This window comes from Cupressus sempervirens, chromosome 2 (assembly GCF_028749045.1).
Source record: "Cupressus sempervirens isolate cs-2001-9-10 chromosome 2, ASM2874904v1, whole genome shotgun sequence".
NCBI classification, from domain to species: Eukaryota; Viridiplantae; Streptophyta; class Pinopsida; order Cupressales; family Cupressaceae; genus Cupressus; species Cupressus sempervirens.
Genome location: NC_143119.1, coordinates 244,318,977 through 244,344,142, shown reverse-complemented (window position 1 = coordinate 244,344,142; position 25,166 = coordinate 244,318,977).

The following is a 25,166-nucleotide window of genomic DNA, read 5'->3' as shown; positions in this document are numbered from 1 at the left end:
CTAGTAGTTGCAAAAGCTTTCGTCCTAATGCATTGTTCCTAACTCAAATCATCAAACTAACATTCCTTTGACACCTTTCCCCGGTAACGGCACCAAAATGATAGGCCAACACTGGGGCAAATAATTAGGAAATAATTAACAATTTATTATGAAATTAAGCTTGGTCTAGTTTGTGTCAATCTGAGAACGTAAGCTTGCAAAAGGTGTCCGAGCAATATGCTATCAAGGGATGTTGCTTATGATATGAGAGATTATGAATGCATCTAGAACACACAAGAACAAATCTAGAGCAAACTAAATTAATTCTGGTGACAGGAACTGTCACTTCCTGGCGACAGGAACTATAATTTTTTGGCAATAATAGTTTCAATAGATCTAATAATCTAAAAAAAAAAACTCTCAAATAAAAACCAAACTGATCTACAAACCATAAACGTGCATAAGATATGGATGGTTAATCTAATAACATAATTTCTTAATGCACAATTATTTCTCTTCTAATTCTGTGATGAAAATTCTACATAAACTACAATACAGGAATGCAACAGGAACTACAGTACAAAAATTAAGACAAATTATAATAGAAATCAAATCTGAAATCCATATCAACTAGATCTACAATATTGAAATAAAAATATATTATTGACACTCATTGAATATAGAAATATAATATTAACTAACAAAAATTATTAAACTATCAAACATAGCAATGTAAAACATAATAAACAAATGCCAAACACACCAGAATAAATTATTTATAGTCTATCAGCTGTTAGAGAGTGGGTGCCCTTCCTCCCAACAAACTGATTGAAAAAAATGCTCAAAGAACTCTTAAATCAGCTCAACACAATATATTTACGATATTATGATTCATACATTCTTCTTCTCCTCTCTTGAATATGTGATGGCTTATATAGCCTTTTACATATAAAACAAACAATCCCATTTTTATCATGGAAGTTCAGTCTTTATGGCTGAAACTTATTGTTTTATTTTTAATAAAGAGTGTTAAATATATGACTACTCTTTCTATAACACAATAAACTACTTTCTTAACAATATACTAATTATTTGCAAACTAATTTCCTAATAATATAACAAATAAACAATATAAAAATCTGGCCGAAGTGGTAAATCTGAAATATTGGCCTCTAGAAAACCACTCATAACTCCTTTTTTGTTCACTTTCTAAAGATTTTGCCTGTGAGAACTGAATTGGCTCTATTCTGGACAAAACCCATATCTCAGATTTTTCAGATTCATCTACATTTTCTCAGAAGCTGCTATGCAATATTGACTATAGAAAATGTTTGAATTGTGATTTCTTGCAAAATTCTAATAAATATAATAATATCATTATATTTTCTTCAACATATTCCTTAGTCAATATTGTTGAAATAGAAAATACTCTAAATAAATACCAATAAGAGTCCTCTAGAGAAGGTGAAGAAGGCGATAGGAAGTTGCAGTCCCAACTGATAGGCAATAGGAGGTTGTTAACTAATAGGAAGATCTACAACAATGAATCAACATGCTGTAGTAGTAAAGATTAGTAAAACATAATCAATAATAAATTATTCATATTTTAATCCCAAAACAATATTAAATACTACTTAATTATATTAAACTATATGCAACATTATAATGGTAAATGGAATGAAATGGGATACAAATGGAATAGAGAAGTATGTAGGAAAGCGTGTAAGATAGATTAAAATGGAGCATTAAATAGGTTATAATTGTCTCTCATTAGTGACAAGAGGAGTGAATTCCAAATCTTGAACTTCTTGAATTAAAGGTTCAATACCACACAAGAGATTAACACCTTGATCACTATCACAAAGGACTTTCTTAAAGGCCACTAAAGCTTGAATAGAATTTTGAGAATATAACATTCTAGGTGCATCAATGTTCTAAATAGTTGAACATTGAGGTAACCATGCACACACCCTATGGTAAAGATCAATTGAAGAGGTTGTAGAAGAAGATGCAATAGGAATAGGATCAATGGAGATCCCATTCGAACAATTTTTGTTTTTAAAGACTAATGAGTAGATTTGCAAAAGAAAAAATTGTGAGATAGATCCAAATTTGGTCCCAATCAAACCCTAGTTAGACAAATTCCTTTTCTCACTAAATTTTCTTTTGTAGAAACTATTAAAATTTCTAACTCCATTCATATAGATATTGGAAAATAATCGAAAATATCAATTAGGATTCAAGCACCCAAAAAGCAAAAAGCAAATAGATCCTTCGAAATAAAATTTTCAACTTTGATTTTTCAAACCCTACCTCACGCGGATGCTAATAATTTGGCAACATATTGAAAAATCTTGTTGACATGAAACCCTTCAAGCTACCATAAATTTCTTCTTCTCCCAAATCTAAAATTTTCTCCCCAAAGACTTATGTGTGCAATAATGACCCAAAAACCCTCTAATATAGAACTCTAATTACCCTTTAGGGTTTCTATTTCCATAGCTCTAAAATTGAAATTATTTTATTGAATTATCCCTTTCATGCACAGTTAATTCAATTTAAATAATTATTTATTGCTATTTTATTTATTTCTCTACATTACTTTTTAAGTAATTTTATAAAAAGACATTTGTTCATTATTTTAATTAATAAAGATAACTTAAGTGCATTATTTTAATACCACTAAATTTTAAGTCTTTATTAATTAAATGATAATACTACATAATATTTAATATTTCATTTCTAAATCCTTTTAATGTAGTTTTCATACAATGAGACTTTTAAATTGAATCTTTTAATTTAACTAATAATCTATTTAATACCAAAAAAGAAAGATTATCCTTTTTTTTTTTTTTAACATTTAAATTAAATAACATTTAATAAATCAATATCAACTATTGATCCAAGAATCATAAATAACTTGTTTATCAAACAATTCACCAAGTCAAGCCTAAAGATATGCATACGAAAGAACAACCAAAGCTAGAATCAAACCACATATGTACTAAAGACTCGTGGGTTTTAAAAAAGGGTAGACAATTATATTACAACTCCTCCTTGCAAGACAAGTATTAAGGCTATGTCTATGATTGGACCTGATCATTATCTTTCGATTCTCACCATTTAATTATTTGTAATGGGGGATGCTCATCCTAGCCATTTAGGGAAGTTGATGTCTGATACTTGTATCTTGCATGAAAGATGAGAATGTACATGTATACAAATATATCTAAACTAGATAGGCAATGGTAGGGAGTGGTAGATTGTGTAGATCCCGACTAGTAGGTGACTATGACTCCCTCCCTTAACCACATCAAACAAATCAGATAGAAAGATAAAATAGATATGCGCACCATACACATGCAAGTATGGGGTAAGTATCATAATAATCACAAGTCAAACATCGAATGCTTAGGTATAACAACGCATCATTATGAATATGAAATAGCCATCATTAAAAACATCATCTCACATTGCTATGAAAGAAATCTCATTTATTAACTACAAAACAAATATATCGTCATTAACACAATAGTAACTACAAGCATTAAACAACATGTGAAATATAGTCAACCAAGTAATCATCACTGATATATAACTAATCCAAGTCATGAAATAATATCATAATATTGTAAATCTAGTATCTTTGAAACTAATCAATGCATAAAATCAGCCTTAAAAATTTTGGCAATCAAAACATAAAAGAAAACTATTGGTGGGCATTACAACCATGATGGATAGATCTAGGGTTTGAATGATGAATCTTGAATTCTTGAATCAAATCCCTTCAAAGTCTTGAATGCTTAAATCCTTGATCTTCAATAGAAAACCTAAATTTTTGAATGGGTGGTTTCATTCTCACTTGATTTTCTTTCTTGAATTAAATGGAAGGCAAATGATTGATCATAAAAAGTGGATGTGAAAATGAGAGAGGAAAGCTTCCTTTTATACTAGTCTAGGGCACAAACTTCTAGAGAGACCAACATAGGTGATTTAAATTCCAATTAAGCCTTAACTCCTAGAAATGGACCTAAATTAAATATTTTTTAATATTTTACCATTCTGAAGCCTGAAATAGCTAACCCAAAAGTAGGAAAAAAAAATTTTGAACTTCTCCCCACATCCAAAAAACTTTTTGATGAAAAAGGGCATATGGGTCAAGGTCAAGGTTGACTTTCACCTAGGTCAAGGTTGAGGTAAACCTTGACCTAGGGGTTTATGGCCCTTGGAAAATGAGCCAAAACAGAAAAATTATTCCAATGGAGACCCAAATAGAGCCCTAAATAGCCACAGAAGATGCGAAGGGGTCAAAAAATAGGGGACAACTTGATGAAGGCCTGAACCACCCTCTAAGGAGGGCTAAATTTTCTTACAATACAAGTGCTTCCATTTTAAGATGATACACTAACATACCTAACTGTTAATCATAAATCTACACATATATAGTTGGAATATTAGAGGGCTTGAAATGCCTCACAAAAAGTACATGGTTATAAGTTGACATGATCAAGAATATTAAAGATAAAAGGGGTTTCTCTAGACATGACTAGATAGGATATGAACTTTACTTTCAGTCTAAGTTTAAGAGAAGGTTTAAAATCAAAGACCCTTTAGATAAAAGGAATAATGACTTTCAAGGAATTCAATTTACTTGGTGTAATAACCAAGCACTAAATAGGAGAATTTATTGTAGACTTTATAGATTTTATGTGAACCCTCACTTCTTTAAGCTAAAGCATCAGAATAATGTTTCCCTATGGTGGTTACCCTAGCTAGTATGTCATGTCATTCTCCCATCTTTTCTTCCATCAAAAATTATAAATAATGGTAAAGTTGATATCCCAATTAGAAAAGGATTCTTTAAGCTTAATGTCTCCGCTCTTCAGGACAATGATATTAAGAACACCATGTCTATGGTATCCATGATGACCAACCTTTGCAATAGAGATACCTCATCCTAAACTAGATGGATTCTTAAGGAGGAAAAATGGAGAAAGGTTTTCCAAATTATGGGGTGTAAGGAAGAAAAGGATAGAAGAAGAAGTGAAAATTAATATCAAAATAAGCTTAATAGAATTTATAAGGAGTTACAAGAAAGAGGAAGGGACTTGAAATTGGAAAATGAGATGATCAAGACTAAAATGTAGTTGAAAAAGATTCAAAATATTAATATTTTGGATCATAAAGTTTTGTCTAAGCCTAACTAGATCAAGGATGGTGATAGATGTTCTAACTACTTTCTCAATCTTATTAGAGCTAAAAGAAAAATGAGAAAAAATAGAGGATATTATTACTGACAAGGGTATATCTAATAATAATAAGGACATTCTTGAGGCTTTCTACTAGTTCTATAAAAAGTTATTTAATTTGGAACAAGAGGCTAGTACTATTGAATTAATGAATAAATGTGTTAATATTATCCAAAAGAAAGTTTCTCTAGAGCAAGCCAAGATTATAAATCTTTCCAACTATATTCAAGAAATTGATGACACTATCTCCTTTATGGCCAATGGTTAGTCCCCAGGGGTTGATAGACTCCCTGTTAAATTTTATAAGAAAAACAAGGAATGGATCTTTGAGGAACTCCTTTTGATTTATAAGGAAGCTTTTGAGTTTGGAGCTCCTGGTGAAGATATTAATAAAGGTATAATTACATTTCTTCCCAAAGGTGGTGATATATTAAAAATTAAAAATTGAAGATCCGTTATTCTCTTAAATCTATCCTACAAGATTCTTGCCAAATTGTTCTCTAGGAGAATTGTAGGGATGCTTAACAACATTATTTTGGTCACTCAAATAGGATTTGTTAAGGGGAGATAAATCTTAGAAAGTCTCATTACCAGCTAGCAAGTAATGTAGTGGAGAAAAGATAGTGTGTAGAATGTTGGTATGCTGTATGTGTGGGATCATGGTATGCCAAAAAGTGGCAATCTAAAAAATCTATAGTTGTCAAATATTTCAAACTATTTCAAAATCTATTCAAACTTTTTCCCCACCCACCCTGATACTAAATGAAAACAATTAATATCTATATAAGGTCTACTATATCTTTTGATACCAAATCTATATGGTCAACTTTAAAAACATTCTAAAAATGTGAGTTTGGCTTGTTTTTATGTGATTTTTACTTCAAACATGTAGCTAACAACTTTTTTTCACCAAAATTTGATGAAATGAAAAGGGTTTTTTAAGAATGTTCTTATCTTTCCATAAATGAAGGTTTGTCAAATTATGAGTTTAGTAACTAATTATTAATTATTTTCTAATGGAGTTATGCATAAAGTGCTGACTGACACACTACTTGAAAAACAATTATAACTTTCAAATGGTACAAAAAAATTTAATCCAAAAGATGCATCACATTCTATGTTTCTTCTATTATAAGGAAAAAAAGTGAAAAATTGAATTTTGCAAAGTTTTGAATTAGTTAAGGTGGTCAAACACAAGTGTTTTTTAATTCCAAAAATACTAAAGTCAAAAATTAATTATTATTTATTTATTTAGAATAAAACTACCTAAAAAATATGTGTCACATTCAGGCATGAGTCTACTGCTTATATCTAGAATATTATTTAAAAATATTATCATTTGATTTTTATTAAGGTGGTCAGACATATGACTACTTATTTTTGTTTTGAAATTTTTGAAATATTGCATTAAAGTTCAAAATTTTGACCAATCAATTTTTATTTTTTTGAGATAACGCCTAGTATTTTAGAAACTAGATTCAATTTTGTAGAGATTCTTTTCTCTCAACTTTTTGATATAATGTTAATAAAAAATAGAAAATTGCACATAAGTCGACATAACCCTAATTTTCTAATTTTATATCGCCACTTAAGAGCATAGTTTGGTTGACCATGATCATGCACATAACCTATGGTTCCATTAGAGTTTGCAAAAGATTTTGATAGAATTAGTGGTGGTTTTTAATTATTGTATTCAAAAGATTAGGGTTCCCTCCCTCCTTTTGTAAATGCTTTGGGATCTTATTCAAAGATTCTACCATAATTATTGATGTTAATGGGGAGATTTATAAACATATCTCTTTGGGAAGATCAATTAGGTAAGGATGCCCTTTAGCTCCTCTTTTTTTACTCGATGCAAATTACTTAACTTATATTCTTAATGCTAATGAATTGGGCCCACCTGTTAAAGGTATTTATCTTCCTAATTGTGATGAGATCCTCCTTGAGAAATTTTTAGATTTTACAAATTTCTTTCTAGAGATTTCAGAAGCCAATTTTGGTAATATAATTGACATGTTGAATTTTTTTTTGTAAAGCCTCTAGAGCTAAGGCCCAATGAAATATTCTATTAGTGGGTGGCATAGTTCCCCCTCGAACTAGATTAGAAAGAAAGAGTGGAAATATGTTGGTGCCAATCACATTGTGAGATACCTTGGTATTCCCTTCTCTATTAAGTCCTCTTTGAAGGATATTTGGAGTTGGGTTTATAGTAAATTAAAGACAACCATTTGAAGTGGAAGACTAACATGTTGTCACTTGTTGGGAGAGTGCAAGTTGTTCAAAAATTAATTTCTTCTCATACAAAAACTATGCTTTTTCTTGGTTTCTTGCTAAATATCAAAGTGAACTTTTTGAAAAGAATGAGATACTTTCTCTAGTTAGATGGGTTAGGGAATAAAAAGAGACATAGTGTAAAATGAGAATGGCATTGTTATACTAAGGATGTAACACCCTACTAGGGAACCCAAAAGAAATTAACTTAATATGTCACTAAGTTTGCCAAACATTTTTCTTTTTGAAAGATTAAAACAACAAGATATAACATAGAGGAAGCAATAACTCACATAAAGAAAAACAATCCATAAAAAAATTACATCTCTTAAGGGTTACATGAAATTTAATCACATATATAAATTTTATTAATACTAAATATGATACATAAAAAAATCCACATTATAAAATAACCATAAGTATGAATCAAATGAAATAATATATAATTACATAAGAAGCCACATGACATAACCAGAATGAATAATCATCTGATGTGCAAGTCACAAAGTATGAAAAGATCAAAGAATATACATTATGAATAATTTCAACCTCTCATAAGATCTCTAGATAATTGACTACAGTACATCAAATTTACCACTGAACATAAACACAAGATCCAAAAGAAAAGAACAACTACACAAGTATATCTGACAATGAAATCCAACTGTTAGATCTCAATGGTATAAGAAATACTACCACCCAACCTCATTGAACCTAAATGGACCACTCCCACCATACTAAGGAGATAATCTCAAGTCCCATCTGGTTATCAAATCCAATTCATAACCAACATCTACATCAAGGAAAATCTGATAGCAATCTATCTCAAAGGCACCAAGACACAAGCAACGTCTAATCCAAAAGGCAAAAAAGACATGTAGGAAATCTACTATTTAAGTGAGCAAGTGTCATTGCATGAGCAAACTCTAAGGTTACCTAGTAGCCTCTCAAGACTCTGGCCCCTTAGTGACTATATGCAACATCAATATATTTTTGTACAAATAAGGCATACTAACAAGGAAAGGTTGCAATCAAGCATCCTCTCTACTCCCATCCTAGCCTAAACCAGCACTCGAGGCATGGGTGAGATAAAAAACTAACTCTTATTAATTCAATTTAAACCCATTTAATGAGCTTTTATCACTTATTAATACAACCTACAATGGGTTGCCCAGGTAGCCTCTTTAGGGCTATGCCCTCCATTGCAAGCCACTTACCAACATGCATAAAGATAACCTACCCTAATCTTATAGTAAAAAATTTCATAAGGTCACAATGACCACATTATATACAACCAACTGTAGATCACAATATAACCACTGGTCCATATCTCAAAGATCAAATCACATAACCATGAAAACACATATAACATCATAAAGAAATAAGTCTCAAACCTCTAGTAAACATCCAAACTAGTCAACATACTAAGTCAAACCCAACCCTAGTAAATTACACCATACATCACCCTCAATATAGCTTCATAATTTATTTGGTTTTAAGAACTAAAAGTTTGATTTACAAATAGGGTTCAAATTTTCATTTCAGGGTGCCACATCTAATAAAGTTTCTTGAGTTACAAGTACTTCAAATGGCTCAATAATTCATTAGAATTCACCTATGTACATCACACCATTTCATAGAAAATGAAAAACTAAAAAATGGAATAATTAGAATGCTATAACAAATTCCTCTTAATTAAAACTTAGAACTATGATTATCAATTTAATATATATAACTAAATTAAAAAATTATTTAATTTAACCATTAATAAAATCTATTGATAAATATTGTCTTATTAATAATAATAATTATTGAGTTATTAATAAATAAATTTTACTAATTTTTTAATAACTAACAATTACTAATTTTATTAATAATAACATTTAATAATAAATATAAAAAATAAAACTTAAAAACCTTAAGAATTTTAAAGCCCATGAGCTATAAATGTTATTGTAGCAGCCATGTTGTTGCAAGAGGTATATCATGTGCAAACCATAGTAAAAAGGTCCTTGTCAAAAATAAGGAAGAAGGAAGGGGGGTGAGGGGGGTGGTGGCCCTGCCTTTTTAAAAAGTATTATTATATTTTAAAAATAAAAAATTTCCTTTTTAAAACCAAATCCCTCCAAAGATATATGCAATCCATATATTTTTTAATATAATTACTAGAGTAATTTATCAATTACTATTGTCAGTACACACACACACACACACACACACACACACACACATTACATTCATTACCTGACAAGTCACTACCTTAATAGATGTGCCAAGAAAAATGTTCTTAGAGATGTTGAGAAAAGGTAGCATTTTGATGTTTAAAGAAGACACTAATATGTCCAATTTTTTTTCTCGAGACCTGGATGTTGATTCTTATATTACCACCAGCCCTACTCACCTTGGTGATTTTCCTAGTCATGATGACCATGTCAATGCTTGGTAGGAGGATACCCACTTTAATTAAAACTAAAATCATGGGATGTTAATAACGGTAGTTTGGTAGAAAGTTATTTCTATGGAGATGGTTGGAATTTGAACAATGTTAGTTTTAGAACCAATGCTAATGATGGATGGGACTAACTGTTGGGCTTTCCTTGAGCTTCTTTTTTCCCTTTATTACAAACATGTATAGTTGGTCTTGTGAATATCATAATGTAATCAATCATACTTGTAACTATTATAGTCTGATTGTAGTCCCTTTTATTTGAAAAGGATATACTTGTAGTTGTAGTCTTTTTTCAAGATGCTTGATGTATAGTGACATCTAGTTTTTGAACTCTTTACTTCTATAATTAGTCGATGCTCCATCTCCCAAAGGTAAGGTGTAGTGCCTCTCCCATTTGACTTTTGTAAGTCGTCTTGATGGATGCAACCTTGATGATCTTTTGTTGTGATGGTATCATGATTGTGACCCTGAGTGGTCTACACCATTGAGGTGTTTGGATTTATGTTTATGTATCAGTTGCTTTGTTTATGCTTTTGACTGATCTATGAGATTATGATGTGATTTTTTGTTCACTGAGGTTTGTGCCAGTGGTTACCAGGATCGATGTGGTATCATGAGGTTGTTCCGTGATTACCCTAAGATGTGTGCAGAGATTGCACTATGTTCTCTTACCATGCTACACTAGACTAGGTTCTTGTAGTAGTGGTTAGTCATGTTTATGACTATGGTTGTTTTTGTATTTTAAATGCCTTTTTAATGCAAAGTAAACAATCATTATTAAATGCATAAGTAATTAAATGGATTGTTCATGTGAGATTATTTGGTTATGTGCTGCGGACATTTACCTTGTTATATTTCTGATCTGAGAGATATCTGTTCTTATGTGATGTTTTACATTTGAGATGACCTGAGGGTCAAATGTTACTCTTTGATTCCAGTATCATAGATATTAGACTACGATGCTGTTCAATTAATCATATTGCATGATGATGCCATTTTGAGATGACAGTGTGTTTTATGATGATATTTGGTTATCTGGTATTTGGACATACCTCTGATTTGGTTATGTGATGGATTTAATGCTATGGTTACTTACTTCATTCTTGCGTTGCTATGCCTTTTGCGAACGTGAGTGATGTAAATAGATTATTTTAATATAATTAAATAAATGGTTTAAATTAGGTGATTTAATGCATTTATTGCTTCGGCTATGTTATTATATGCAATTGCACTTGATCATGTTGTTCAGTGTGCAGGATTTATATCCCTGGTAGTGGCACATGGAGTTAGTGATTCAACTGTTCATATTTTACCAATGTTGTCCTTGTATGGTCGACGTATCCTTTATTAAATGTTTAATTTAAACCTTTCGGTGATTATTAAATCCGAACTCATTTGCATTATGTGATTAGACCAGTAAGCGTGTCTGTGCATTTAGAGGTTCACATTGTCGCGAAAGTTGTTTAGGTGATTTTTGTGTTTTTGGGTTTTCGGGCTTTTTAATTGTTTTATTTTAATTTTTGGCAGCTTTTCCATAGATGAATTCCTATTTATAGGAATAGCCTATTTTCGTTTGGGTCGATTCAGGGTTTAACTAGATTGGCTAGTTAAATGCCCTAATCGATTATTCACTCGAAAAGTGAATAAGTATCCAAAGAGGAATTTAATTCCTCACTTCTCACTTTCAAATTGGAAAGTTGGAGAGTAAAACCCAAAATCCTCTTCATGAGGATTTACTATTTTGTTCGTTGTGGGAGCTACGAGCATGGGATCGTCACGAGGTTGGGCTCGTTGGATCCAGCTCGGGGAAACCTTGGATTGCCGCGATTTTCAGCTACTTCTGTGGGATATTTATTTTATGGTTCAGATTCCCGTTTTGCCCTTTTGGCTATGAGGTAGGGCTTCCCGTTTTATTGTTTCTGCTTCATTTCTGCTTCTATTTTTGGTAGCCATTTTTTTGGAGGCTAAGAACTAGTGTTCCCCTTCGTTTCTATATGCTAGTTCTACACGGTTGGGCAGGTATGAACATTTCTCTGTCTTTTGAGATGAGGGTTTGGGATTTTAAGCTGTTATGCCGGCCGTTTTTGCATACGGTGTCTGATTCCATTTATTTTTGGATTTTTGGGGTTTTTGAACCCAAAGGCCAAATGGATTTTAATTTTGTAGTTTTCCAAATTTTTGCGGGTTTTACCTCATTTTGTGTGCCGCCCTGTTTTCTCGGGTTTTCTTGGCACATTGTGGGTCGTGGACTTGGATGATCCATTTGGATATCAATCAGACCACTATTGCACTTTTATGTTGCATTGGGATGTGTGTTGCATCTGTACTCCCGACGTTGTGTTCGGTTGAGTGATTTTATACTTGTTATGGTTTCTTTTGGACCCTTGCTTTTGTTCGTGAACACTAGGATTCGTGTAGAATCCATGCTCTCGGATTGAGGCCGGTTGAGTGAGTTCATGAAGTTTTGTCTTGTTGCATCATTGAGATTTCTGTAGAATCCATACTCTCGAATTGAGGCCGATTGAGTGATTTAATGATGTATGATTTTATTGGCTTTGGGATTCCTGTAGAATTTGTCCTTCCCGTATTGCTTTCAGTTGGGTGTTTTCTTTGCATTGTGTTCTAATTTTTGTCCTTGTGTTATCATCTTTGTGATGGTGTTGTGCCACACACGAGTACGTATGCGTACATTTGTTGGGTGACTTGTGAGGCCCGATCTTCCGTAGATTTGCCGAAAGTTATGATCATTGGGGTTGGGATGGGAGTATGCATGCCCGCGGGCACTTGTCATAGGATGAGCATGGGTAGGGTAGGGTAGCATATGGAGGGGGATTCTATCTCGTAGCCTGGTGACCTTAGTCCCATAGGGTTGGCAGAGGAATTTTTAAATAAGTGATAATTAAAGAAAATGTGTGTGCGGGGCCCTTCGTTGAGGAGTTGAAATGCATGATCCGAGCTTGGGCTTGTCCATGCCAAGCGACTCTCCATGATGTTAGCCCCTACTTAGTAGCCTTTTCAGTGTCTGACCAGGACCTTTACTCCTTGCATTGTCTTAGGTTCTTGGTTGCAACCATCATACTATCTGGTGTGAGTGTTAGCCATGGATGTTCTTTTGTGTCTTTTTGGTTGGATCATTATCTCCATCAGCATGGCAGGTGTGGACCCATGGGTGCCATGTGGTTGGGAGGCATAGCTACCTTCACCAATGCTAGGGATCGGTTTAAGAGACGATCTTTGTCCTAGTGCGACCGTTGCTAGATGTCTTCACTTGGTACTTCGGGTTCCGGAGTATGCTTTCTTGTGATTTATGCTTTCATTGGGATGCTTGTATATCATGTGTAGATGATGTTTTTTTATTTGATGCATTCCCTTATTCTGATGTTTAGCATATGATTAGATGATGTTATTTGATTTAGTAGTATATCTGTTGCTTATTGATGTTTAGCATGTGATAGGTGATGTTATCTACTATAGGATTATCTTATGCTTTACTACTAGCATGTTAGATTTCCTTATGCTTATATTGTTGCATGTTTTAGTAGTGACATCCCTATTATGACAGTACTGACGATCTAGTCGGTGGCTTGGGATGTTACGCACGGGGGATGGCTAGGACCCATGATGGTCTTATGATGCTATTGATGGTTGGGAGGAACTGTGTACTTAGTTTGGTTTTTTTGTTCCTGAGATGTATTTATGTACATTGCGATGTTGCTTTTGTTCTTTGCAATGCTTACTTTTAGTGTGTTCTTTGTTGCTGTAGTTTAGATGGTTTGGTGTTCTTCATTCTAGGTTGTTCTTGCACTCGAGTGTTCATTCCTCGATTCGTGTGGATCCGATACTCCCCCGTGTGGAGGTTCTTTTGTTGGTTTTTCCCCATTTTTGAGTTTTGGAAGTGTTTTTTTCTTTCTATGGGCAACATTTGTTCAGCATTGTGCGACACTGATAAAGTATCGCACGCCCATACAAAGAATGTCGCACAAGACTGTAAAGTGTCGCACCCATTACTGAGAAAGTGTCGTACGACACTGGAAGAGTGTCACACGGCTTTATGAGAAATGTCACGCGATACTTTTCTAGTATTGCATGCCTTCTTGAGAAGTGTCACACTCAGTAAGGGAGAAGTGTCGCCCTCCCTTAGTAAAAAGTGTCGCACAGTTCTTGTGAAAAACTTGCGCGTGCCATCAGCGAGCACTTTTCTTTGTGGTCTGATCTTTTTGAGAGTGGTTTTGGATACCCTTTTGGGCGTTCTTCGAGCCTATGTTGTTGCTTTTTGAATTCAGGAGGTTTCTTTTGAAATTCAGTTTTGGGTTTTTGTTGTTGTCCTTTGGGGTTTAAAATATATCATTGATGTATATTTAATTCCTTATACTTAAGATATATTTTAATATATGCGACAAATCGTTTGAGATAGGTTTCAGACCTCTCAGAGATAGGTTATGGATTCTAGGAAATTTCAGGGCTTTAGAAATCGAGACTTAGCAAATTTTCAGGGCTTCAGGATTTCAGGCTTAGCCAAATTTTGGGATTCTGCATTTTACCCCAGCTTGGTGTTTTGTTGACGAGTGGTCATTTCTTGTGCCCTCATCTTGTTGTTGTCATTTTTGGCTTTGTTTGTGTGTGTCAGTTTTGTAGTGGCATTCGAAGATTCATTGGTTGCCGGGATTGTGTTGAAGTCTTTCGTTGCGATCGTTGTGATCCTTGTATGATGTTGTCATGGGCATTCATACTTGTAAAAAAAAAAAAAAAAATCTTGGCTTGATTTGAATCCTTGTTTCCAAGGATCTCTGGGTGGGGCATTATGAGAAATGTCGCACGATACTTTTCCAGTATCGCATGCCTTCTTGAGAAGTGTCGCACTCAATAATGCGTGCGACACTTTACAATCTCGTGCAACATTCTTTGTATGGGTGTGCGATACTTTATTAGTGTCGCACAATGCTGAACAAATGTCGCCCATAGAAAGAAAAAAACACTTCCAAAACTCAAAAATGGGGAAAAACCAACAAAAGAACCTCCACACAGGGGAGTACCTGATCCACGCGAATCGAGGAATGAACACTCGAGTGCAAGAGCAACCTAGAATGAAGAACACCAAACCATCTAAACTACAAAAACAAAGAACACACTGAAAGTAAGCATTGCAAAGAACAAAAGCAACATCGCAATGTACATAAGTACATCTCAAGAACAAAACAACTAAACTAAGTACGCGGTTCCTCCCAACCATCAATAGCATCATAAGACCATCGTGGGTCCTAGCCATCCCCCGCGCATAACATCCCAAGCAACCGACTAGATCATCAGTACTATCATAATAGTGATGTCACTACTAAAACATGCAACAATATAAGCATAAGGAAATCTAACAAGCTAGTAGTAAAGCATAAGATAATCCTATTGTAGATAACATCACCTATCACATGTTAAACAACAATAAGTAACAGATATACTACTAAATCAAATAACATCATCTAATCATATGCTAAACATCAGAATAAGGGAATGTGTCAAATAAAATAACATCATCTACACATGATATACAAGCATCCCAATGAAAGCATAAATCACAAGAAAGCATACTCTGGAACCCGAAGTACCAAGTGAAGACATCCAGCAACGGTCGCACTAGGAAAAAGATCATCTCTGTACACTGATCCCTAGCAGTGGTGAAGGTAGCTACACCTCCCAACCACGTGGCACCCGTGGGTCCACACCCGCCATGCTGATGGAGATAATGATCCAACCAAAAACACACAAAAGAACATCCATGGCTAACACTCACACCAGATAGTATGATGGCTACAACCAAGAACCTAAGACAATGCAAGGAGTAAAGGTCCTGGTCAGACACTCAAAAGGCTACTAAGTAGGGGCTGACATCATGGAGAGTCGCTTGGCATCGACAATCCCCAAGCTCGGATCGTACATTTCAACTCCTCAACGGAGGGCCCTGCACACACATTTTCTTTAATTATCACTTATTTAAAACTTCCTCTGCTAACCCTATGGGACTAAGGTCACCAGGCTATGAGATAGAAGCCCCCTCCATATGCTACCCTACCCTACCCATGCTCATTCTATGACAAGTTCTCGTGGGCATGCATACTCCCATCCCAACCCCAATGATCATAACTTTCGGCAAATCCACGAAAGATCGGGCCTCACAAGTCACCCAACAAATGTACGCATACGTACTCGTGTATGGCGCACCACCATCACGAAGATCATAACACAAGGACAAGAATGAGAACACAATGCAAAGAAAACACCCAACTGAAAGCAACATGGGAAGGACGGATTCTACAGGAATCCCAAAGCCAATAAAATCATACATCATTAAATCACTCAATCGGCCTCAATCCGAGAGTATGGATTCTACACGAATCCCAATGATGCAACAAGACCAAACTTCATGAACTCACTCAACTGGCCTCAATCCAAGAGCATGGATTCTACACGAATCCTAGCATTCATGAACAAAAGCAAGGGTCCAAAAGAAACCATAACAAGTATAAAATCACTCAACCGAACACAACGTCGGGAGTACGGATGCAACATGCATCCCAATCCAACATAAAAGTGCAATAGTGGTCTGACTGATATCCAAATGGATCATCCAAGTCCACGACCCACAATGTACCAAGAAAACTCGAGAAAATAGGGTGGCACGCAAAATGAGGTAAAACCCCCAAAAATTTGAGAAACTACAAAATTAAAACCCATTTGGCCTTTGGGTTCAAAAACCCCAAAAATCCAAAAATAAATGGAATCGGAGACCATATGCAGAAACGGCCAGCATAACGGCGTAAAATCCCAAACCCTCATCTCAAAAGACAGAGAAATGTTCATACCCGCCCAACTGGGTAGAACTAGCATACAGAAACGGAGGGGAACACTAGTTCTCAGCCTCCAAACAAACGGCTACCAAAAACAGAAGCAGAAACGGAGCAGAAACAATAAAACGGGAAAGCCCTACCTCACAGCCAAAAGGGAAAAACAAGAATCTGAACCATAAAATAAATATCCTACAGAAGTAGCTGAAAATCGTGGCAATCCAAGGTTTTCCCGAGCTGGATCTAATGAGCCCAACCTCACGACGATACCATGCCCGTAGCTCCCACAACAAACAAAACAGTAAATCCTCATGAAGAGGATTTGGGTTTTACTCTCCAACTTTCCAATTTGAAAGTGAGAAGTGAGGAATTAAATTCCTCTTTGGATACTTATTCACTTTTCGAGTGAATAATCGATTAGGGCATTTAACTAGCCAATCTAGTTAAACCCCGAATCGACCCAAACGAAAACAAGCTATTCCTATAAATAGGAATTCATCTATGGCAAAGCTGCCAGAAATTAAAATAAAACAATTAAAAAGCCCGAAAACCCAAAAACACAAAAATCACCTAAACAACTTTCGCGACAATGTGAACCTCTAAATGCACAGACATGCTTACTGGTCTAATCACATAATACAAATGAGTTCGGATTTAATAATCACCAAAAGGTTTAAATTAAACATTTAATAAAGGATACGTCGACCATACAAGGATGACATTGGTAAAATATGAATGGCTGAATCACTAACTCCATGTGCCACTGCCAGGGATATAAATCCTGCACACTAAACAACACGATCAAGTGCAATTGCATATAATAACATAGCCGAAGCAATAAATGCATTAAATCACCTAATTTAAACCATTTATTTAATTATATTAAAATAATCTATTTACATCACTCACATTCGCAAAAGGCATAGCAATGCAAGAATGAAGTAAGTAACCATAGCATTAAATCCATCACAGAACCAAATCAGAGGTATGTCCAAATACCAGATAACCAAATATCATCATAAAACACACTGTCATCTCAAAATGGCATCATCATGCAATATGATTAATTGAACAACATCATAGTCTAATATCTATGATACTAGAATCAAAGAGAAACATTTGACCCTCAGGTCATCTCAAATGTAAAACATCACATAAGAACAGATATCTCTCAGATCAGAAATATAACAAGGTAAATGTCTGCAGCACATAACCAAATAATCTCACATGAACAATCCATTTAATTACTTACTCATTTAATAATGATTGTTTACTTTGCATTAAAAATGCATTTAAAATACAAAAACAACCATAGTCATAAACATGACTAACCACTACTACAGGAACCTAGTCCAATGTAGCATTCAAAGAGAACATAGTGCAATCTCTACACACATCTCAGGGTAATCACAGAACAACCTCATGATACCACATCGATCCTGGTAACCACTGGCACAAACCTCAGTGAACAAAAAATCACATCATAATCTCATAGATCAGTCAAAAGCATAAACAAAGCAACTGATACATAAACATAAATCCAAACACCTCAACGGTGTAGACCACTCAGGGTCACAATCATGATCCCATCACAACAAAAGATCATCAAGGTTGCATCCATCAGGATGACTTACAAAAGTCAAATGGGAGAGGCACTACATCATCCCCGCCAAAGACTAGGCTTACTCCTGGAAGCCCGCAATCCAAGAATAGAACCGAAAACACACAAGAACCAAAATAAAAAATGAGCAAAAGGAATGAGTCAAGAAACTCTCCACAAGTCAAACTAAATCACTCCCACATTCTCAACCCATCATGTCAACCCCCAAATAGGTTAACCATGAGAGAATGGGTGTCAAACAGACACAAGGTCCTCCAACAAGGAACCTTCTATGCGCTAGGAAAAACCAACTAGCCATAACAACAACAATACAAGGTAAGGAACAAGCCACTCTACCTTGTCAACAGGTGCCCAATAAAACATGCACCTACCAAGAGACCGCAAAACCAGGTCAAAACACTAAGCACTTCCAACAAAATTTGGAATAATGGGGAATAACCATCCCAAACTTCTCAAGAATGCTATCATGTCACACATGATAATTTTGGAATCCACGTAAACTCACCCTTAGAACAAAGAGGAAGAAAGTTTACCAACAAAAGGACACACTCCAAAAGACTACTCACCACCAAGCGTAGGAGCACGACACCTCACCATGACACAAAAGCTCAACTACCATTGGAAACTAGGGTAACGCAACCCAACCAGACAAGATATCACCTTCTCACAAGGTTCAAAGACTTTCGTCAGTGGACACAATCATCAAATGTCTGCATACCAACTCACACGATGGTAACATGTGTCCAATGATACCATGTCCCTCTAGCACATGCTAGGAAAACTACACCCAAACTACCGCTAAACTCAATCTCTAGCCTCAAGTCAAAGGTTAAAGAGAAAACTTGATTGAGACAATCCACATGAAGATAGAAGCTTAGGGAGAAGGATACTATAGAGTATAGGACTGAGAGGGAGTCACTCTCAACCTCTACACAAAATCAGCCCAAGATGCATTAGGGAACTCGCAATTTCCCCCAACCATCAACATACTCACAAGAGAACACTAACTGAGCTAGTGGCATAACCACACTAGCCTACTCTGCCAAGAGAGAAAGAATACAGAGATGTGCCCAAGACAACATCCAAAAAGGAGAATCTAGACTCATCAAGGAACTGAGTCACTCCCAAACAACACAGAAACATCAACCCTAAGCAAGGAACGCTCACAAACCACACTACACTACACCTCACAAGGGCAATTCAGTGCAAAAGGAAACACAAAAACCCAAGCACGAACCCCACCAGGTACGTAACAGATTATGAAGACAAGATACTCTTCCATTATGAATATCATGAAGAGTTAAACTTCTCCAATGGCCATAAATACGATATGTCATGATTGAATTGGCCTCTACTCGAAAAGGTACTCAGAACATCGATCAACAACTCCAGAAGCCATAGCCTCACAGCCGGACTCGGATAGAATCCATTTGGAAAGCATCAAAAAGATATTGACAAGGACAACAACAAGAAGAAGCTAAGAGAGACCAAGACCTACGATCTGAGCCACCACTCAAATCAAACAACAAAGACAAAACCAACAGCCTTGGTCACCAAGACAAGCAAGGGACAAAATGTCCAAATCCACACAAGAGCACACATGCCCAAAACAACATAAGGCATGGAATGAAAGGTAAATCATACATTGAAACCATCATTATTTTTCTTTCATTAACTCATTAATTAAGCATAACATAAGCACTAATGCACCATGAAACTGAAAGATTTTCAAGCAAGGGTCCAAGAGTCACTATAGAACAAGTACATACCTTTCAATTTCTTTCAAAATAACATCAAGCTTAATCACCATTTAAACCATTTAGTTACAATAACAACTTTAGATCTAACAAAGACACACTAGCATGTTCTCCATGATATTATCCCTTGAACATACTACCAGAGGTTCGAGACGAACATGATAGAGTCACAACACATAGCTGGGCAGCAATAAAACACATCCAGAATAGTCATCATGAAACATAATCAAAAAGCCCAAATGGGAGAATTATCAATTCCAACAATAAGTACCAAAATAGCTCACTTCAACAATAAGTCAAATGTGACAACTGTCACAATGAGAGCGATAGATAAAATTTGATGACTACTCCAAGAGAGGAAAATACTAAAAACCAATGCTAGCCCAACAACAAGAGGAAAGTACCTCCAGCCAAATAAAATAAGGCATCAAACAAATCACATCACAGGTGATGACTGAGTACAGTCACACAAGAGGGATAATTCACCACACAATGCTAAGGAATACATCCTCCTAGCAATGTTAGAGAACACACTCATGCACATCAAGTAGTATACCATCAGTAACCTCATGCATATGCAAATAAAAATAATTTCCATGCAATGCAACATTCACATATTCATCAATCAATACAGTTTTTACATAAGCTTAAGAAGCAATCAGATTGGGGACCTAAGTCATTAACCCAAGGATATAATGCAAAACTACTACTTTGCAATGATTCATAATAAACACTCATTTTCAATGAAAGGAACCATTTCATCATTATAACAACAAAATAAAGAATCACCATAAGATTTATCTATTTACTTACAATTAGAAGAAAACAGGGAAACAATGCACCTAACTCCATGAGGAGAAACAAGAAGAGGCACAAAAGCCAACACATGGAAACCAATGAGTGGTTCCATCCAAAAAGGGTCACACAAGCAACCAACCAACCAAGGCACATTGATTCTGCTTACAAAACCAGGAAGACTCACTTCCTTCTCCACACACTGCTCTAGTTGCATCTACTGGACAAGCAAGTCCATCACAAGTAGATACCAAAGCAACAAGATCACAAGTTCTCACCAAGACACTTGCACCCATCCAACGCAACAACAACTACAAGGGCAACATAACACAGAGATCCCAATATTTGAACATGGGCTCTGATACCAGATGTAATGCCCCACCCAGAGATCCTTGTTTCCAAGAATCTCTAGGTGGGGCATTACATAAGGTTCCTCTAATCTATTTTTCATGTGAAGAAATTGGTTATATTGCTACTAGGTGCCCAAAAAAGAAAAATAAGGATGAGAAGAAAGGTCACCAATGCAATGGCAAGAAAGATTTCAAATCATTCAAGGGAAAAGGTAAGAAAACATGTTTCATGGCTAAAGATTCAAAGGATATTGACAATAGTGAAGATGAAATTGTTTACATTTTAGTGAAAGATGAATTTGATAATGATGAGGAAGATAAGATGGCACATATCTCTCATGTGAGAAAAAATGATACATGGATTATAGATAGTCATTGCTTTTATCATATGACTAGTGACAAAACAAAGTTTGAACATTTTGAAGACTATGATGGTGGTAGTGTGAGGTTTGGTAATAATGAACCTTGTTGCATAAAAGGAAGAGGATGAATCTCACTAACCAAATAACTTGTATGTGATAATACCTATTGGATTGAAGGACTAAAACACAATCTATTGAGTGTGGCACAACTAATCAATATTGGATTCAAGGTAGAATTTATGCATGGAAGAGCAAGACTGTTGGATGACAAAGGAAAGCTAATTGGATCTAGCATACAAACAAAAGGTAACTTGTTCTATCTTGAACTTGGTGAATGCTCATGTTTTATTGCTCAAGTTGAAGAAAGTTGGTTATGGCATAGAAGATTATGTCATGTGAATTTTGATAACTGATGAAAATAAGTAAGTTTAGAAAAGTAAGAGGCATTCCTAGTATAAAGAAACCTAATGTTGTTCTATGAAAGAATTATCAGATTGGTAAGATGGGAAAGACTGGCTTTAAAATTAAGAACTATTAGTTTGAAGAAATTTTGGAAATTGTGCATACTGATTTGTGTGGACCTATTAGAATTGAAAGCTATACTGGAGAAAAGTTCTTCATTCATTTTGATGATGACTACTCAAGAATGATGTCTATCATGTATCTATGAGAGAAGTCAAAAGAATTTAAGAAGTTCAAATGATATTTGGCTAGAGTAGAGAAGGAAATAGGGAAAAGACTAAAATGCTTGAGGTCAAACACTAGGTGATGAATTCATCTCCCATGAATTCAATAACTTTTTCATTGAAAGAGGAATCAAAAGATAGGTATCAACTCCTAGAACTCATGAGCACAATGGAATAGTTGAAAGGAGGAACATATCTATCATGGATTGTGCAAGAACTCTAATGATTGAAAGGAACATTGCTATCAAATACTGGAAGGAAGCTATTAGCATTGTAGATGATACCTTGAACTGAGTATAGTTGAAAAAGGACTCATTCAAAACCCCCTATGAGCTATGGTATATATAAGTTACCTAAAAGTATTTGGCAGAAAATGTCATATTTTGAAAGAATCTAAAAAAAGTAAATTTGATGTGAAGGGTGATGAAGGCATATTTTTGGAATAATCTTGCAAGAGTAAAGGATATAGATGTTTGAATTGGTCTACTCATAGATTCATAGAAAGTGCACATGTGAAAGTTGACAAGTTTGTAGAAAGGACTAAAGAAGAAAGGAAAAAGGAACCAGAAGATTATAGGAGAATTATTTTTATTAAACCTGATATAGTGCTAGATATATCTATCAATCAAAAAATTTCCACTCCCGAGTCTTTAGTCACCGAGTTACAAGAAGTTCAAACCAAGTTGTAGGAACCCATGTCACATTCAGATGCTACCGAGCCAATGCCTACTAAGTTTGAGTGACCCGAGCAATAGTCAGATCAAATAAAGCCAAAAATTGAAATCCAAAATGAAGACAGTGGAACTCAATCAAACTGCAAGGAACCTTTATTAGCCAAGTACATCAGGACACATCATGCACCAAATTAGATTATTGTAGAAAAATCAAAAGGTACTATGATAAGAAGTAAGCTAAAAGGTACTTGTTTACTTGCTGATTTTGAAAATATAAATGTCAAAGATGCATTACAAAATGAAAGTTGGATTGAGGCTATGAATGAAGAGATAGAGAAAATACAGAAGAAAAAAACATGGACTCTTGTACCTAGGCCTAAAGATAAAAATATGATTGGAACTAAGTGGGTATTCAGAAATAAGTTGAATGAAGATGGTAAGGTATCAAGAAATAAAGCTAGACTAGTATGTAAAAGCTACTCTCAAGAAGAAGGAATAGACTATGGAGAGACTTTTTCTCCTATTGCAAGACTAGAAGGTGTTAGGACCCTACTTGGATATGTTGTGCACAAACGATTTAAAGTTTATTAGATGGATGTCAAATTTGAATTTCTCAATGGTATTTTGGATGAAGAAGTCTACATTGAGAAAATTGAATGTTTTGTTGATCTAGACAAGAAGGGCATGGTCTACAAATTACACAAACAATTGTATGGTCTGAAACAAGCCCATAGAGCATGGTATGAAAGATTGCATAACTATCTTATTTAGATTGGTTTTTAGAGAACTAATGATATTAGTAGCTTGTATATCAAGGAAGTACTTGATAACAAGATTTTTTTGGCAGAAATATTTGTGGATGATACTTTTTTTTATAGGGAATGATGATCTACGCAAATTTTTTTTAGATAAAATGAATAAGGAATTTGAGATGTCTATGTTTGATGAGATTAAATTCTTTGTTGGTCTTCAAATTCAGCAAAGCAAGAATGGTACTTACATCACTCAATCTAAATACATGAAGGAGATACTCAAAAATTTTGGTATGGAAGATTGTAAACCAGTTGGGACAACCATGTGTACTAGACTAAAGCTTACCAAGGATGATGAATCAAAAGAGGTAGACCAGACCTTATATAGATCAATGATTAGAAAACTACAGTATGTAGTTCATACAAGGCTTGATATTGCTCTTGCAGTTGGCATAGTAGTAAGATTTTCAGAAAAACCAAGAGAAAATCACATGATGAAAATCAAAAGGATCTTGAGATACTTGAAAGGCACCGAAGATTATGGATTGTGGTAAAAATTTGTAGGTAATTTGGACTTGAAGGTGTTTACTAATGCTGATTGGGTAGGAAACATTGATGATACAAAAAGTACAAGTGGTGGAGGATTCTTTTTGGAGTAGTTTTTATCGAACAAGGTTGGCCAATGAAGGATTTTATTGTTTTGGGAAATAAAGTTCAATTATTTCAACTAATGATTGTAGCTAACTGATGTAATGATTATTATTAATTGTATCCTATAAATGAGCCCACTTGAAAATTTGTAAGGTATAAATAAAAGGTCAAGTTGTGAATTCTAAAGTGAAATGAGTGAGAATGAAAGTGTATTGATTGAAGAAGAAAGTGTGAGTGAATTTTGAAGAAGGATTAGATATCCTTGAGGAGCAGCAATGTTGTATTCAATCATAGAGGATCTAGTGAAGTAGAACAAATATTTGTATCAACAAATTTAGTTGTATCTCATTCAGGTCACCTCATTGTTACTTTCTCACCATTGTACCATTGATTCCTAAATCTCTTAATAGAGTTGGTTTAATAGCCATTTTGTAAATCCTCTATCAAGGTGATAGGTCTATTCAATTGTTCTAAAGTCCTCTAGCAAGGCAACTCCTAACAGGGTGATTAAATCCTCTAACAAGGTCACACCAAATAATGTGTTTTGTAACCTTTAACAAGGTTGGCTCCTAACAGGGCTCACTTCATAAGAGTGAAAATTTGTAGCTAGTTACTTGGTGGTTTTTCCCATATTGGGTTTCCATGTTAAATCTAGTGTCTTTGTGTTCATGTTATTTCTTTTATGCATGCATGTTAAATCTCTATGAATGCTTAAAGATCAGTAATAAGTTAAC